The sequence below is a fragment of the Sminthopsis crassicaudata genome, chromosome 1, assembly GCF_048593235.1.
Source record: "Sminthopsis crassicaudata isolate SCR6 chromosome 1, ASM4859323v1, whole genome shotgun sequence".
Classification (NCBI taxonomy): Eukaryota; Metazoa; Chordata; class Mammalia; order Dasyuromorphia; family Dasyuridae; genus Sminthopsis; species Sminthopsis crassicaudata.
In genome coordinates this window covers 233,025,649-233,041,828 of record NC_133617.1, presented here as the reverse complement: position 1 = coordinate 233,041,828, position 16,180 = coordinate 233,025,649, and the positions used below count along the sequence as shown (strand labels likewise).

Genomic DNA, 16,180 nt, shown 5'->3' with positions numbered 1-16,180 from the left:
AACCCAACCAATCTATTATCCCCATCTTAGGTCGGTTCCAGCTAGTGTCACCTCTCAAAATCTGTGTCACGGCCAGCTGTCAACACAGCCCTTTGTGTCTCATATATATAGCAAGTGGTCTATTACCTCTCACTCAAAATGGAAACTCCGGTGGGGGCACACAGTGCATACATGCTTTTGGGCAACGCAACGACATTTAGTGAGGAGTTGAGAAAAAACAAACAAATGGTAGGTTATGCATGGACGCATTCCAACCCTGACCCCTACTCCCCAATTTCAACTTCCACAGAATCTCTCACTAGGTCTCCAACTCCTCCTCCTCCTCCTCGTCCTTCTCCTCCAGGCATCTAGAGAAGGGTTTCCTCGGCTCTACCTGAGATTGACCTCCGAGCAGCGCCGGGCTCAGGGTCAGTCCACTTTCTCTCCCCCCCCCCCCCACGCTATTTGCTCCGGAGGTCCGAAAGATAAGTATCCGGCGGAGCCTAGCCACCCCTACGCTTCCTCTACAAGTCCCCCCGCTACTCTTCTCGGGTCAACTCCCCGCGACCTCCCTCCCGCCCAGCTCGCGGCACTGGAAGAGGGGCAAAGCCGGCAGGGGAGAGTGGGCGGTGTCCCATCTGAGCTCTCACTGGCCCGGGGTCCAGCGCGAGGCTCACAAAGGCAGCCCGATCCCGGGATCCCAGAGCGCCTTCCACGGACCCCGGCTGACAGGCCCTGGCCTCTGGGGACGGAGCAGAGGCGGACTGTCCTTGGGGGAAGTTCTGCAGAAGGGAAGGGCACTCATAGAGGGGGGACCTTCCAGGGGAGGGAGAGTGGGAGAGGAAACTGCTTTCGGAAGCCAGGGAAGATAGGGAGTCGGAAGCTTGCGCGCACTCACACACACACGCCCGTTACCTTTGCAGGGACCGACACACAGAAACCGAAGCCTGGGATTCAGCGGGTGGCCCCGGCTAGCTAGTCCGGTGGGCTGGCTCGGATCAGAGAGGTCCTGGCTCACCCACTCCTCCCTCTTTTGCTCCTGCCCCCCCTCCCTTCGATCTCCCTGCTCCCGCGCTCCATCCCAGTCACGGTAACCTCTTACCTTGCTTGGCAGGGTGACGAGGAGGGAAGGACAAGACACTGGCCCCTTTCCCCGGCCTGGGCTCGTCTCCCACCCCACCCCACCCCCAATCCTTGTCCTCTAGCTCCAGCTGCCTCCCTCCCCTCCACTTTTTTTCTCCTGTGCTAGCGCCGCCCGCGGCTAGCTCCTCTCTGGCCGACTGGCTCCCTCACTCTGTCCCCCTGGGGCGGAGCGAGGCGGCTGCCGCCGCGGCTTGGGGGCGGATTCCGCAGGTGCCGCCCCTCCCGCTCGGACAGACCTGGGACCCTCCACCCTCCGCACTCGCACTAGCCTGGTTCCCTAGTACACTGGCCCGAGCGATCCTGTGGGTGGCCGACGCAGCCCCACTCTATCAAGCTGAAGACACAGTGATTCCCATTTGCTCGCCCCCATGAATGTCCAGGAGTGCCCCTCCCCCACAGTACCCTATTTTGCTTGCACCTTCAAATAAATTTAATTTTCCGCGGCAAGAATAAGACCCACACCCAACTCCCAAACCATCCGAGCAGCCCCTCGTGCTGCGGAATAGAAATATCCTCTTAGAACCTAAAACACACTGTCTCCCGCCACACACAGCGATTTCATTCACTGGGGTGCGGCTAGAGCGCCGAGCATGAACTCGGCCTGGGCCACTGGGAGGCCAAGGCTGGCTTTCGATGGAACGTGAATCAATGGAAAGAGGAGGACCCCCTCCCCCCCAAAAGTCGCACCCACCTAGGGAAAGCTAGAGTTTGGATGATTCCACCGGGGTTGCCACTTGCTCACAGCTCCTTCCCCTTGTTAGCACGCCCACCCCCAGGCCAGCCTGAACTGCTAGCCCCGGGGCTCTGTCCTTCCCGGTCACAACCACCGCCTGGCGCCCAGCAAAGGGGAAAGAATCGGCTCCGCCTGCAAAGCAGCCATGTCCAACGTGAGCATGGAGAAGGGAGCCGCCGAGAAAAAAAGTTTTCGTGAGGTGCCCCGGCTAGACATATTTCAGGTTCAACTGGATTGGGGAGGGGGATGAAACACGGGCACTCTCAGCTGGGGTTCTGTCCTTGGTTATTAAAGTTGTGCAGAGAAACTCTGCAGGCGTTTCTCAAATCCTCATCCTCTTGCAACGTCCTTTCGAGGAAATTGATGGCTCGGCTCCCGGAGCCTTTAGCGAGGCAGGGTGATGAAGGAGTCTCAGGACAGAAAAGTTGTTCTATTTTTAGTGCCCTTGGAGCAAGTACGGTTCCGTGCCCTCTGTCATGGGATGCAGGTCAAAGAAACGGCGACAAGGCTGGCGCCTGGTGCACTCTCAGGGTTAAAGTCAACTCTTCCATCCCATTCGATGGTAATTATAATGCAAAAACAGGCGTGAATTAGGTGATTCCCAAATACTAAATTCTGTGTTGTTGGTTTTTTTTTAATCAAAGAGGAATGCGTTAGTTCTGCTGCTCTCTCTGTGTCTGTCTCTCATGCATCTACTTTTCTATTTCTAGCTGGTTTTTCTTGTGTATTTGTGTCTCTTTTTCCCTCTCTGTCCCTCCCCCCATAACCATCTTCTTTATCCACGCATGGTTCTTAGTCTTTTTTGTGTCAAGAAGCTCTTTGGCTGTCCAGGGAAACTTATGGAACCCATCCTAAATAAAATTGTTAGAGATTATTAAAAAAAAAAAAAAATCTTTTTTTCTCCCATCCATTTTCATCTGATCCTCTCAAGTCTAAACTATAGAAGAGGTCAGTGGAAACCTCTGCCCTAGAGGAAGTAGTCTGTAAATAAGGATAGAAGAGGGAAGGTAGGCATAGCCAGGGTTTATAACCAGAATGTGATTTTTAATGCTCTGACACTTCTAGATTTAAACCCATATACAAATGCCATCAAACAAATGTTTCTTCAGTTTATTTGGGGGATTAGGAGCTCAGGTCTGAGATGTTTTATAATTAGACTTGACATTGTAAGGTCTGTCTGGCCTTTAAAAAACTTAAAAGATATATCCTACAAATTATGTATAGAATAATCAAAACTACTGAGGACAAGTTTATATTTTGAGGGAAAAAACATAACTGTTTTTTAAAAAAACTGAATATATGTGAAAAGGCAAATGGTCAAAACTTAGGAACATTCCTACAAATCTGCAGTCAGAATGATACAAGATTTAGCAGCTACTATCTAAAGGAATGGAGGGTTTAAAATATGATAGTCTTCAAGGACAAAAGGATATGATAGTCTAGAAAACAAAGAATCTGGAATTGCTGTCAAGAATAACTTACTCAGAAAGACTTGAGTACAATCCTACAGGGAGACAATGGAAGTTCACTAGAAAATTTTCAAGCATTTTTGTTGAAAAGACTAAAGTTTTTTTTTCATCAAAACTAAATTACTTTATTTGAAAGCATATACAATATAACAATACTCCTGTGTGAGTTTTTAAAAATATTTTAATAGTTTTTATTTACCGGATATTTGCATGGATTATTTTACAACATTGATAATTGCCAAACCTTTTGTTCTAATTTTTCCTCTCCCCCCCCAGATGGCAGGTTGACCAATACATGTTAAATATGTTAGAGTACAAATTAAATACAATATATGTATACATGCCCAAACAGTTATTTTGCTGTACAAAAAGAAATGGACTTTGAAATAGTGTACAATTAGCCTGTGAAGGAAATCCAAAATGCAGGCAGACAAAGATAGAGGGATTGGGAATTCTATGTAGTGGTTCATAATCATCTCCCAGAGTTCTTTCGCTGGGTGTAGCTGGTTCAGTTCATTACTGCTCTATTGGAACTTATTTGGTTCATCTCCTTGTTGAAAATGGCCAAATCCATCAGAATTGATCATCATATAGTATTGTTGTTGAAGTATACAACGATCTCCTGGTCCTGCTCATTTAACTCAGCATCAGTTCATGTAAGTCTCTCCTGGCCTTTCTGAAATCATCCTATTGGTCATTTCTTACAGAACAATAATATTCCATAATATTCATAGACCACAATTTATTCAGCCATTCTCCAATCGATGGGCATCCACGTAGTTTCCAGTTTCTGGCCACCACAAAGAGGGCTGCCACAAACATTCTTGCACATACAGGTCCCTTTCCCTTCTTTTAAGATCTCTTTAGGATACAAACCCAGTAGCAACACTGCTGGGTCAAAGGGTATGCACAGTTTGATAGCTTTTTAAGCATAGTTTCAAATTGCTCTCCAGAATGGCTGGATGTATTCACAGTTCCACCAACAATGTATCAGTGTCCCTGTTTTCCCATGTCCCCTCCAACATTCTGCATTATCTTTCCCTGTCATTCTAGCCAATCTGACAGGTGTGTAGTGGTATCTCAGAGTTGTCTTAATTTGCATTTCTCTGATTAATAATGACTTGGAGCATCTTTTCATACGACTAGAAATAGTTTCAATTTCCTCATGCGAGAATTGTCTGTTCATATCCTTTGACCATTTATCAACTGGAGATTAAGACTAAAATTTAAGAGAAAATTTTACTTTCAAACACAAGAACCAAAAGAAATTTTTAAAATGGAAACATGAATTAGAATCAAAAGGGACTAAGTGAAGTCAAACTTTACTTTCCTAGACGTAGGGATAATACTCTTAAGAAGTGTATCATCTTCTTTCACATGACCAATGTGGAAATATGTTTTAACATAACTGTTTATCTATAACCTATATTGGATTTTTGCTGTCTTAGGAAGGAAAAGGAACTCAATATCTTTTTTTAAGTATATTTCCATATGATTCCTGTTGGGAAAGAAAAATCAGAACAAATGGGAAAACTATGAGAAAACAAAACAAAACAAAAATGTGAAAATAGTATGCTTTGATTCTCATTCAGTCTTCATAATTCTTTCTCTGGATGCAGATGGCATTTTCCATACATAGTCTATTGAAATTTTCTTGGATCACTGCATTGCTGAAAAAAAGCTAAGAATATCATAGTTGATCATTACATAGCCTTGCTGTTACTGTGGATGATTCTTCCAATCCTGTTCACTTCACTAAACATCAGTTCATGAAAGTTTTTTCAGGCTTTTCTGAAATTAACCTGCTCATCATTTCTTTTCCTTTTTTTTTTTTTTTTTTGCTGAGGCAATTAGGGTTAAGTGACTTGCCCAGGGTCACACAGCTAGGAACTGTCAAGTGTCTGAGATCAAATTTGAACTCGGGTCCTCCTGACTCCAGGACCGGTGCTCTATACACTGCACCACCTAGCTGCCCCTGCTCATCATTTCTTATAGAACAATTTCATTCCATTACATTCATATACCAAAACTTATTCAGCCAATTGCTTGGCATCTATTCAATTTTCAATTTCTTGCCATCACAAAAAAGAGCTGCTACAAAAATTTTTTGCATATGTGGGTCATTTTCTTTCTTTTATGATCTCTTTGAGATACAGACCAATAGAGACAACTGAGATATCAAAGAGTATAGACAGTTTGATAGCCCTTTGGACATAGTTCCAAATTGCTGTCTAGAATGGTTGAATCAGTGAAACTCAAAATCTTAAAAAAATGAATGTTGAAAACTATCTTTACATGTAATTAGTAGGAAAAAAGATAAGATAAAATACTATTAAGTTTTTTTTTTAAAAGTGTTTCTTCTTTAGGGCAGTTAGAAGGATTACACTTAGAAATTATGAACTGATCCAACCATTCTGGAGAGCAATTTGGAACTATGTCCAAAGGGCTATTAAACTGTACATATCTTTTGATCCAGCAGTATCTCTACTGGTTTGTATCCCAAAGAGATCATAAAAGAAGGAAAAGGACCCAGAAATGCAAAAATGTATGTAGCAGCCCTTTTTGTAGTGGCAAGAAACTGGAAACTGAGTGGATACCCATCAGTTGAGAATAAGTGATGATACATTAATGTAGTGGAACATTATTGTTCGCAGAATGATTTCAGAAAGGTTTGTAGAGACTTACATAAACTGATGCTAAGTGATGTGAGTAGAACCATAAGAACACTGTACACAAGATTATGTGATGATCGACTCTGATGGACTTGGTTCTTTTCAACAATTAAGTGATTCAGACTAATTCTAATAGACTTCTTTTTTTTTTTTTTTTTTTTTCTTTTTCTGAGACTGGGATTAAGTGACTTGCCCAGGGTCACACAGCTAGGAAGTGTTAAGTGTCTGAGACTAGATTTGAACTCTGGTCCTCCTGAATTCAGGGCTGGTGCTCTATCCACTGCGCCACCTAGCTGCCCCTCTAATAGATTTCTGATGGAAATTGCCACCTGCATCTAGAAAAAAGACTGGGGACTGAATGTGGGTAACAACAAAATATTTTCACCTTTTTGTTGTTGTTTGCTTGTTTTTCTTCTCATTTTTTTTCTTTTTGATCAGATTTTTCTGATGCATCGCGATAAATGTGAAAATATGTTTGGAAGAATTGCACATGTTGAACCTATATTGGATTACTTGGTTCTAGGGGAATGGGGTGAGGGGAATGGAGCTCCCTCCAAAAATTTCCAAAATTTTTTCAAAATTCAAAATTTTTCAAAAATTTGGAACACAAGGTTTTGCAAGGATGAATGTTGAAAACTATATTTGCGTGTATTTAAAAAATAAAAAGCTAATATTAAAAACTTTTTTAAATGACAAACAATATCACCTTTAAAGTTTTGTGTATCTAAGTGGCTCAGTGGATGGAATACTGATCCTAATCAGGATGACAATAGTTCAAGTCCACCTTCTGACATTTACAAATTGTGTGACCCTGTGCAACTCTCTTAACTTGTTTACTTCAGTTTCTTCAACTGTGATGGATATCCTTCAGTGAGGATAATAATAATATCTAAGGATACACAGGATTGTTGTGAGGGTAAAATGAGATAACATTTGTAAAGTTGTTTGGAAACATCAAAGTGTAATATAAATGAAGAAGAAAGGAGGGGGGAAGGAAGAGGAGAAGAAAGGAGGAGGAGGAGGAAGAGGAGGGGGAAGGAGGAGTAGGAGGGAAGAGGAGGGGGAAGGAGGAGTAGGAGGGAAGAGGAGGGGGAAGGAGGAGTAGGAGGAGAAGTAGCAGCAGCCCACTTAGAGGGCTTAGGAGTGAATCCATTATGTTGGGATGATTCAAAAAAAGAATAGAAAGATAAGCAAGAGGGAGAGGGAGGGAAGAGAAGTAAAATGGGGGAAATTATTTCACATAAAAGAGTTGCACAAAGGAAGAGCTTTTAGAACAGATAGAAAATGAAATTCCTTTATTCTTGAAGAGAACTATGACATCAAGGAGGTGATGCCAAGATTTAAGTAAGGTGGGGTTGTGCAAAATCACTAGGTCCAGTGGCAAGATATAGATCAGGAATACTAGAGATGGCTATGGATGCAATGGAAGGCCTTGCCCTTTTTAAGCTAAGGTCTTTAACAGGTCTCAGTCTGACTGAAGCAAAGTCCATTCAATAATTAAGGCTAGGTTAGAATTGAGAAAAAGAATGGCCTCTTTTACCTAGTTTTTTTTTTTTGTTTGTTTTTGTTTTTTCAAATCAAATCAATCAGGGAGGGGAAGACCCTCAGGGTTTCTGGCCACAACAAAAACAATGCTATTTACATTCACCCAGAGTCCATCAGTGCTGGAATGGGGCTTGGCCTGAGACCTATTGCTGGCAAATCAATGAAAGCCAGAGTGATTTGGGTTTAAAGCATGGTCCTTAAGAAAGAAATTTAGCCCGTAAATGCCAAAATATCTTCAGATTTCAGCAATCAAAAAAAGAATATAAATTTACATTCTTTTGGGCAGAGCACCCACAAGGAAGTGTAGTGCCTTATGTAAACAAAAGGAAGGGAAATAAAGAAAACAAAGAAAGAAAAAAGAAAGAGAGAGAGAGAAAGAAAGAAAGAAAAGATAAAGAAAAGGAAAAAAGGAGGAAAGGAAGGAAAGAAAGAAAGAAAAACAAAGAAAGAAAGAGAAGAAAGGAAGAGAGAAAGAAAGGAAGGAAAGAAAAACAAAGAAACAGAAGAAAGGAAGAAAGAATGAAGGGAGGAAGGAAGGAAGGAAGAAGGAACAAAGGAAGAAGAAAGAAAAGAATAAGAGGAAAGATAGATTAAGAGAGACAGTGAATAGAAGCAAAAAAAAAAAACTATAGAGGGGGCAGAAGAGATTAAAAAAGGAGAATAAATATAAAAGACTAGGATAGAGGGAAATACACAATTAGCAATTACAACAATGAATGTGAATAAGATGAATTTACCCATAAAAATGAAGAAGATAGCAGAATAGATTAGAAACCAGAATTCACCAATATGTTTGTTTACAAGCACTTAGAGGTGTTTGCTTTGTCAAGGCTACTTTTTCATGTGAGACTGAGGTGAAGGAGGAGATAGTGACTGAAGGTATCTGGGTAATGTGAGATGAGGGAGAATCTTAGCCTTCACCTCTTTTTCTAAACGGTCCATCAGAGATCATATCTACTCTTAGGTTCAAATATTTTCAACATATGTCCATCAGTTACCATATCTCTGCACTTTTGACTTTCCTCCCAAACTTCAGTTCTGAATCTCCAGTTGTTTTCTTCTTGACTTGGAAAGATAGACAATGTGGTAGAGCAAAGGGCATTAGGTCAGAAGTCTCGAGACCAGTCTCCTGCAGGCCTGGATGTGCCACTAACTACCTATGACTTTGAATCATTCAATTAATTTCCCTTGGTATAATTTTCCTCATTCTAAATAGTTTAGAATTTTGACTGTGAGAGATCCCTTTCAACCCTATGAGGCTATGATTTCAATTTGGATATCAATCAGCTAGCATGTATTAAGCCTCTCCTGTGTGCCAGGAACTCAGCCATGCAAGGGGAATGGTTTTAGCCCTTAAGGAATGTAAATTCTACCAAAGGAGCTTCCCATTATAACAGGTAAAACATATAGTGCTTTAGAATTTGCAAATTACTTTATATGTTATCTCTTTTGATTCTCAAAACAACTCTGTGAGGTAGGCACTATTATTATTCTGATTTTATAGATGTGAAAACTGAGTCTGAGAAGTTAAGTGGCTTGCCCAGATAGTAAATGTCAGAATCTGAATACAGGTCTTTATGACTCAAATCCATCATTAAACTTAGATAAAATCATTTAGTGCACACATGACCAGTATCCCCCAAATCTCTAAAAAATAAATAATTATGGTGTATAAACAAAGGATTTCTGCACTTTCTAAAAATCAGGGGAAGTCTTCACATAATTAGTATAGAAATCCTTATTGATTACCCTCATGAAGGAGTTCAGAATGCTTAGTTTGGAGAAGCTGTCTTGCTGTTTTATTATTTGTTTTTTATTATTTGAGATTACAAATTGTGTTACACAAGTCCTGCAGCTACATTTGCCTATTAGTTTTGCATTATTTTGCTGTTTATTTGCGTATATGCTACTGCTAAAATTACATGTTCTGTTATTTTAAAGGTCTATTGATATTATTTTAATGTTATATTGTGGATAGGTACGCTTTTTTTGGTGATATGATATCTCCTGGATGTAATTTAAAAATGTTGTCACTGAAGCAATTTGTCAAATTATGTTTTATATTGTGCTATATGTGTACTATTAAGATGTATTTGCTGTTAAGTGATATAGTAAGACAATTACCAGGGATTTGGGGGATAATCATACTTACTCTTTTAACTATTGGCTTTAATTTTTATACTTATAATGTTTATTTGCCTAAGTACTCTATCAGCTAATTTTGTAAAGGATTTCAAAACTTACCACTCTAGGGAGCAATATGAGCAATATAATTTATTTGTCACTATGCTTTTAGCAAATGACTTGAGAGACTTGAGACACAGCTACCTACTGACTAACATGAGTCGTTATGCAATATTCCCAAAATATCACATCCTGTCCCTTTGGATTCACTTTGGAGGTGAATGATAAGTAAAAATTTTGTCCCCACCCCCCTTTTTTAAAAGAGAAATTGTTCTTGGTTTATCTTCTCTCACAGTCTCTTCTTTCCCTTGCTCTTCCCAGGAATCAGGAAACAAATCAGAAGTCTCCAGTTATATCTTTGGTAAGGGGTCACAGCATGGACTCATCTCCATACTCATCTCCATACTCATCTCCATACCCTACATACCCTACATATCCATATCCATCATTCTAGAGGGCAAATTCTTCAGCGCTGAGCCAGAGCACATGTGACCCATCAAAAGGGATCAGAGCATAAACCCATCCCCTCACTGCTCCATGGAAGAGCTCTAGGATCCATCTTCATATATACTATGTGGCAGACTCCCCAAAGCCACAGAATAGAAAATCAGAACCCTTCTCTAATTACTTTTGTTATGTGCATACATACTTTCCATATTAGAATGCAAACTCTTTGATGAGTTTAATTTTTTGTTTGGATCTTCATTGTGTAGTACAGTACCTGACACATAATAGGTATTTAATAAATGCTTGGGATTGGTTGATTGATTTATGTTGATCTAGATGGCTTCTAAAGTTCCTTTTAACCTTGAGATTCTATGGGTCACAGGGTGACAGAATCACAGAATATGAGAACTGGAAAAGATAGATTACCCATCTATTTATTCCCCATCTATGAAAGGAATCTTCACAATAGCATACTCAACATTTTTTATCTTGTTCTTAAATAATTTTTTCATTAAAAATAAGCCATCAATGAAAATTCATAATGAAACTAACATAAAAACAAGGGATAGGCTCGTATACAAAACTTTTTTACGTTATCTTTAAAATTTCAATAAAGTAAATTAGAAACAAGAATATAAAAAAGCTATTTACTTTGTGTTACCTTCTCATTCCACCTGAAATTCCATTACATTTGAACTTTGATTTCTGGTTTATATTATAGTTAATGTGTATTTTTTTTTGTTCTGCTTATTTTATTTTGCATTCCATCATATAGCTCTTTTTATTTTTCTTTTGAACTTTTATATTTGTAATTTTATGGTAACATAAAATTTCATCCTATTAATCTATAATAATTTATTCTGCCATTCATACAACATATGTGTTTATTGATCAAACACAGATAAGAGCATAGATTTAGAACTGGAAGAAATGTGAGAGATCATAAATAAAATTATTAAATTCTTATTATGTAACACATGCTGTGGTTGGTATTAAGAATGTAAACACAAAAATGGAACAATCCCTGCTCTTAGGGAGCTTATAGTGCAGTCTATGGTGTTGGGGATAAAAAAGAATAGAAGTATATAGACATTTTTACATGTATCCTATCCTCTACAACAACTGTTCCAAACCTTTATCACTCACCTGTGGCTCTTCCTCAGAAGATGACCCTGACTTGATATATATTAAAGCAATGGAATTTGAAGTTCTTTAAATACTTTCTTCTACAAATCAAAATTTGTATACCTTTGCTCGCTTTTTATTCCTTTCTTCTTGTCTCAGAGGACATGTCTTTCCTTGCCAATCTATTATCCTCTGTAAATTTATTATCCTTTCATCCTAGAACTGTGACATTATGATTCTTCCAAATCTAAACTTATTATCCTATGATTTTCAGTTGAATGTTCACCTGATACCTCAAACTCAAGAATTGAGTAAAATTGAATTTATATCTTTATCCTAAAATCTATGTATACCTTCTTCTGACTTTTTCACTCTGCAGAGTAATTCCTCCAAATATTTTCATCCTTCCTCAAACTTCTCCTACTTCCCCCTCCTCCCACTCTCTCAAGTTACCTTATATTTTTCCCAGAAAAAAATGAAGCCATTCATTGTGAACTCTTTTTTCCTTCCTCCTCAACTCTTATTACTCAGGTACATTCTACTACTTTTCCCCCCTGTTTCATATGATCAAGTGACCTCACTCTTTATCAAGACTAATCTTACTTGTTTAAATGATCCCATTCCTTCTCATCTCCTTCAATAGATTGCGTCTTCTATTATCCTCACTCTTTCACTTATTTTCAGTCTCTTCCTTTCTACTGGTTCATTTCCCATTGCCTACAAACATGCTCCATCTCCCTTATCCTGGCAAAAAAAATCCTTACTTAATCCTTCAGTCTCTGCTAACTATTGTCTTATATCCCTTCTGCCCTTTGTAGCTAAACTCCTTGAAAAGACTGACTACAATAAGTGCCTCCACTTTCTTTCCACTTAATTCTCTTATTAACCCTTCACAGTCTGGCTTTCTATTTTATCGAATCTGCTTTCTCCAAAGTTACTAAAGATCTCTTTCTTAGTTGCCAGATTCAATGGTGTTTTCTCAGTCTTCATATTCCTTGACCTCTCTGCAGCCTATGACACTGTTGATCAATCTCCTTTCTTTATACTCTCTTCCTCTGGGTTTTCAAAACACTATTTTTTCCAGATTCTCCTCCAATCTGATTGTTCCTTTTCTGTCTCTTTTGCTGGATCCTTTTCTAGGTCTCTAACTGTAGGGCAGTCTTCAGAGTTTGGTCCTGGGCCCTCTTCTCTTCTCCCTCTAAACTGTTTTACTTGTGATCTCATCAGCAACCATGGATTTATTCTCAAATCTAACCTTTTCTATTTCAATTTCTCGGCTGATTTCCCAATTGCCTTTCAAATATTTCCAATTAGATGTCCAATAGACATTCTACATATGTGTCCAAAACTGAACTCATTATTTTTTCTTCTAAACTCACTCCAGCTCTCTTACCTCCTTATTACTATAGAGAGCAACACCATTCTCCCAGGCCCTTTGGCTCACAAGATTCCAGTCATCCTGCACTCTACTATCTCTCATCTGCATGTCCAAGCTATTGCCAAGGCTAGCTTATTTCACCTTTGTGATATCTCTTGACTGTTCCTTCTCTTTTCTGACACTTGTCATCACTATAGTGCAGGTCCCCTTCATCACTTTATGGCTTAATTGCTGTCATATCTTGATGGTGGGTCTGCCGGATACATGTCTCTTCTCACGCTAGTCCATCCTTCATTCAACCTCTAAAATGATTTTCCTAAAGCACATGTCTAATCATGTCATCCACCAGCTTGATAAACTCCAATGGCTTCCTGTTGCCTCCAGGAGCAAATACAAAGTTCTCTGTTTATCATTTAAAACCCTTCATAATGTAGCCCCCTCTTGCCTTCTCACACTTTTACTCTCCAACATGTACTCTTCAATCCAATGACACTATTCTCCTGGTGAGGTCATGAACAAGACATTCCATCTCTTGGCTCTGGTTGCTACCTCTGGGCCCTAAAATACTCTCTCCTCAACTAAACTATTGATCTCCCTGATTTCCCTTAAATACCAACTAAAAGATTATTTTCTACAGTAAGCCTTCCCGATGGCTGTGAGTTCTTATGCCTTCCCTCTTTTAATTATTTCCTATTTATATAAAATTTAATTTGTACTTATTTATTTGCATGTTGTTTTCCTCTTTAGATTGTAAACTCTAAGAGAAGGGACTGTCTTTTGTCTCTTGTATATAAATATATATATGGTTGTGTGTGTATGCACATATCTTTACATGTATATATATATACATATATCATCAGTACAGTGTCCAGTACATAGTAGGTGCTTAATAAATGTTTATTAGTTGGTTCCTCATTCACTTAAAGTCAACCAAATTTTCTCACTCAGGATAGGAAATTTGGTATCACTTGATTTTTCTCTCGTCATAACCATTAGTTATCAAGTCCATTATAGAGTGCAAGTATTGATTTCATTTTGATTGAGGAAAGAATAGGAAAGGAAAGAGAAAAGACTGCCTCCTCTATATTACTTTCAATTGTTGCCCACATTCATTTGCATTATTGCTGATTGTTAGGTTTCTATTCATTTAGGAAATATTTTCACATAATTTTCTAAGATCATGCAAATATAAAGAGAAACATTAAGAAAGGGGAATCGAAATGTTCATAATAAGAGAGAAAATTGTTGTGTTATGTGAGAAGCCCAAATTGAAACATTAGTGTAAAGAGAGGACCCAAAATTCATGCTTTTGTTGTTCATTTTTGTCACTTTGGGGAAATAAAAGGAAGAGAAATACTAACAAGATGCTTAGAAGAAAGTTGAATCTTTGTAAGACTTTGAAATTATGTTGCATTTGGAAATATGCACCTAAGACAAGTCTAGGAATAGAATTACAAGGCAAATAAGGGAAAGACATACTTAGAGTTTCCTGGAAAAAGATTTATGGATTTTATCGTACCATGAGCTTAATACAAGTAGAAAATATGAAATGGCAACTAAGAAAGCTAAAGCAGTCTTAAGCTGTTGCTAAGCAAAGTGTCCAGCACTTAATAATAAATCTCAATGTATTCTCCCTCTGGTTAGAACACATTTGGAATATTATGTTCAGTGCTGAGCAGCACATTTTAGGGAGGATATTGATATAGGTGACTGAGGTAATGAAGGATCTCAACTTCATGTCATTGGAGGATTTTGGGATGTTTATTTTAGTCTGAATACTGTGGGAGAGAGGGAGATGGGGAATAAATGAAGGTATGATAGCTCATTTATTTATAATATTTGAGAGTATTAGATGTGTTTTGCTTGGTCCTAGAAAACATAATTAGGAGCCATGGGGAAAAGTTGCAAACAAATTACACTGAACAAAAAGAAAAACTTTCTAATAATTAGAGCTATTCAGAAGTGAAATGGGCTACGCTATGCAGTATTGGGTTCCCTATTTATTAGAGAGTTTAAGCAAAGATGTGAAGACAACTTTTTGATTATGGTGCATAGGGGATTCTTAATCAGGGTAGGGGGTTGGTCCAGATAGATTTTGAGGTTTCTTAAACCTCTGAGATTGTGTGACTCTGTAATTTATTCATTCATTCATTCATTCAATAAATATTTAGCAAGCATTTACAACATACTGTGTACTGTGCAATGCACTGGGGGAGACAGAAGAGAAAATTATACAAGATCTCTGCATCATAAAAGTTACATGTACCCTAGTAAAGATATTAACAATTAGAATATGATTAGCACATTGTAGATGCATGGAATAGTTAAAAAAAAAAAGACTAAGGGAAGAAGAATAAGTATTTATTAAACTTGTCTGTCATTTATTAGCACTTATGTGCCCAGGCACTGTGTTAAAAGCTTTAAAAATATGTCAAATAAAGAAGAAATTTCTTTTTATAAAGCTTTAGAAGTTATAGAAGTCTAGTTGATGGGTAAAAAGAAATGAGATATTTTCATGAGTGCCAGTATAGAAAATAGAAAAATATTTATCTAATCAGAAAGATATTGAGTAAGCACACAAATCTTGATGCTGTAAGAATTATTATTATGTAATCACAGTTATCTTCCAAAGCTAACATTTCTATAGTGCTTTCAGGTTTTCAAATTGCCTTACATAGATGATCTCATTTATCCTAATAACAATCCTAGTGGCTAAGTATTGTTTTTAATCCTCATTTTACAGATGAAGAAACTGAGACAGAGATTAAAAGTAACTGCCTAGTCACACAGTTAGTGATTATTTGAGGCTAGATGTGAATGTAGGTCTTCCTGACTCCAAGTTCAATGCTTTATCCATTATGTCACCCAGCTGCCTATTTACAAATAAAACCATATTAACCATATCAACCTGTTATTCTGGGGCATCAATAGTTAATTGGGGTGGGTGTTGCAAGTAAATATGTAATTATATTTGCTGAATTGAATGTTGCATGAAATTAAAAAACAAAACATAAAATATGATTTCTTTTATCATGTTTGGACCCACTTAATATTATAATTTGGAGGTTCAAGAAGGAATTACAAACTCTTCCTTGAATTAAGCAGAAAATAGAGAATAATGATCACAGCCAAGACTAGGAATTTTTGTAATTAACTGAAAGGCACCATCACTTAGAAAGAGAAAGGACAAAACTTTATGAGGAAAACAGAGACCCCATAATGCTACTACAGAGGCAAAGTGCCGCCCTATTCCCTTCTAAGTCCTAGGAGACAGACACTTGATAACTTCCTATTTAAATCAAAATTAGCTTTGAATTTTCAAGAATGATTAATGGTTTCTTCACATTTGGCCTCCAAGGAGCTTGATTATTTTGGATGGAGGAGAAAGGAAGAGGAGGAAGATGAAAGTAGAGTGGTAGTCCTTACAGTAACCAGTCTTATTTGGGGAGAAGTGGTAAAACAGGGCTTGAATACTGCTATCCCCCCAAAACAAACTGTAAAGCAT

The 16,180-nt window shown here is 38.5% G+C and overlaps 1 protein-coding gene across 6 annotated transcripts in view; it reads right to left on the bottom strand.

The window, feature by feature from the left end:
• The window catches only part of GREB1L (GREB1 like retinoic acid receptor coactivator), a 286,115-nt gene extending 284,285 nt beyond the window's left edge, over positions 1-1,830 (bottom strand). For 5 of the 6 annotated variants that reach the window (XM_074276303.1, XM_074276331.1, XM_074276341.1 and 2 more), the window contains exon 1: positions 1,082-1,275. The gene's annotated coding sequence lies outside the window, so the exon portion shown is untranslated. Of the gene's footprint in view, positions 1-1,081; positions 1,276-1,813 lie in introns of those variants that run through there. The other variant, XM_074276314.1, reaches the window with a different exon arrangement.
• Positions 1,831-16,180: the final 14,350 nt, after the last annotated feature.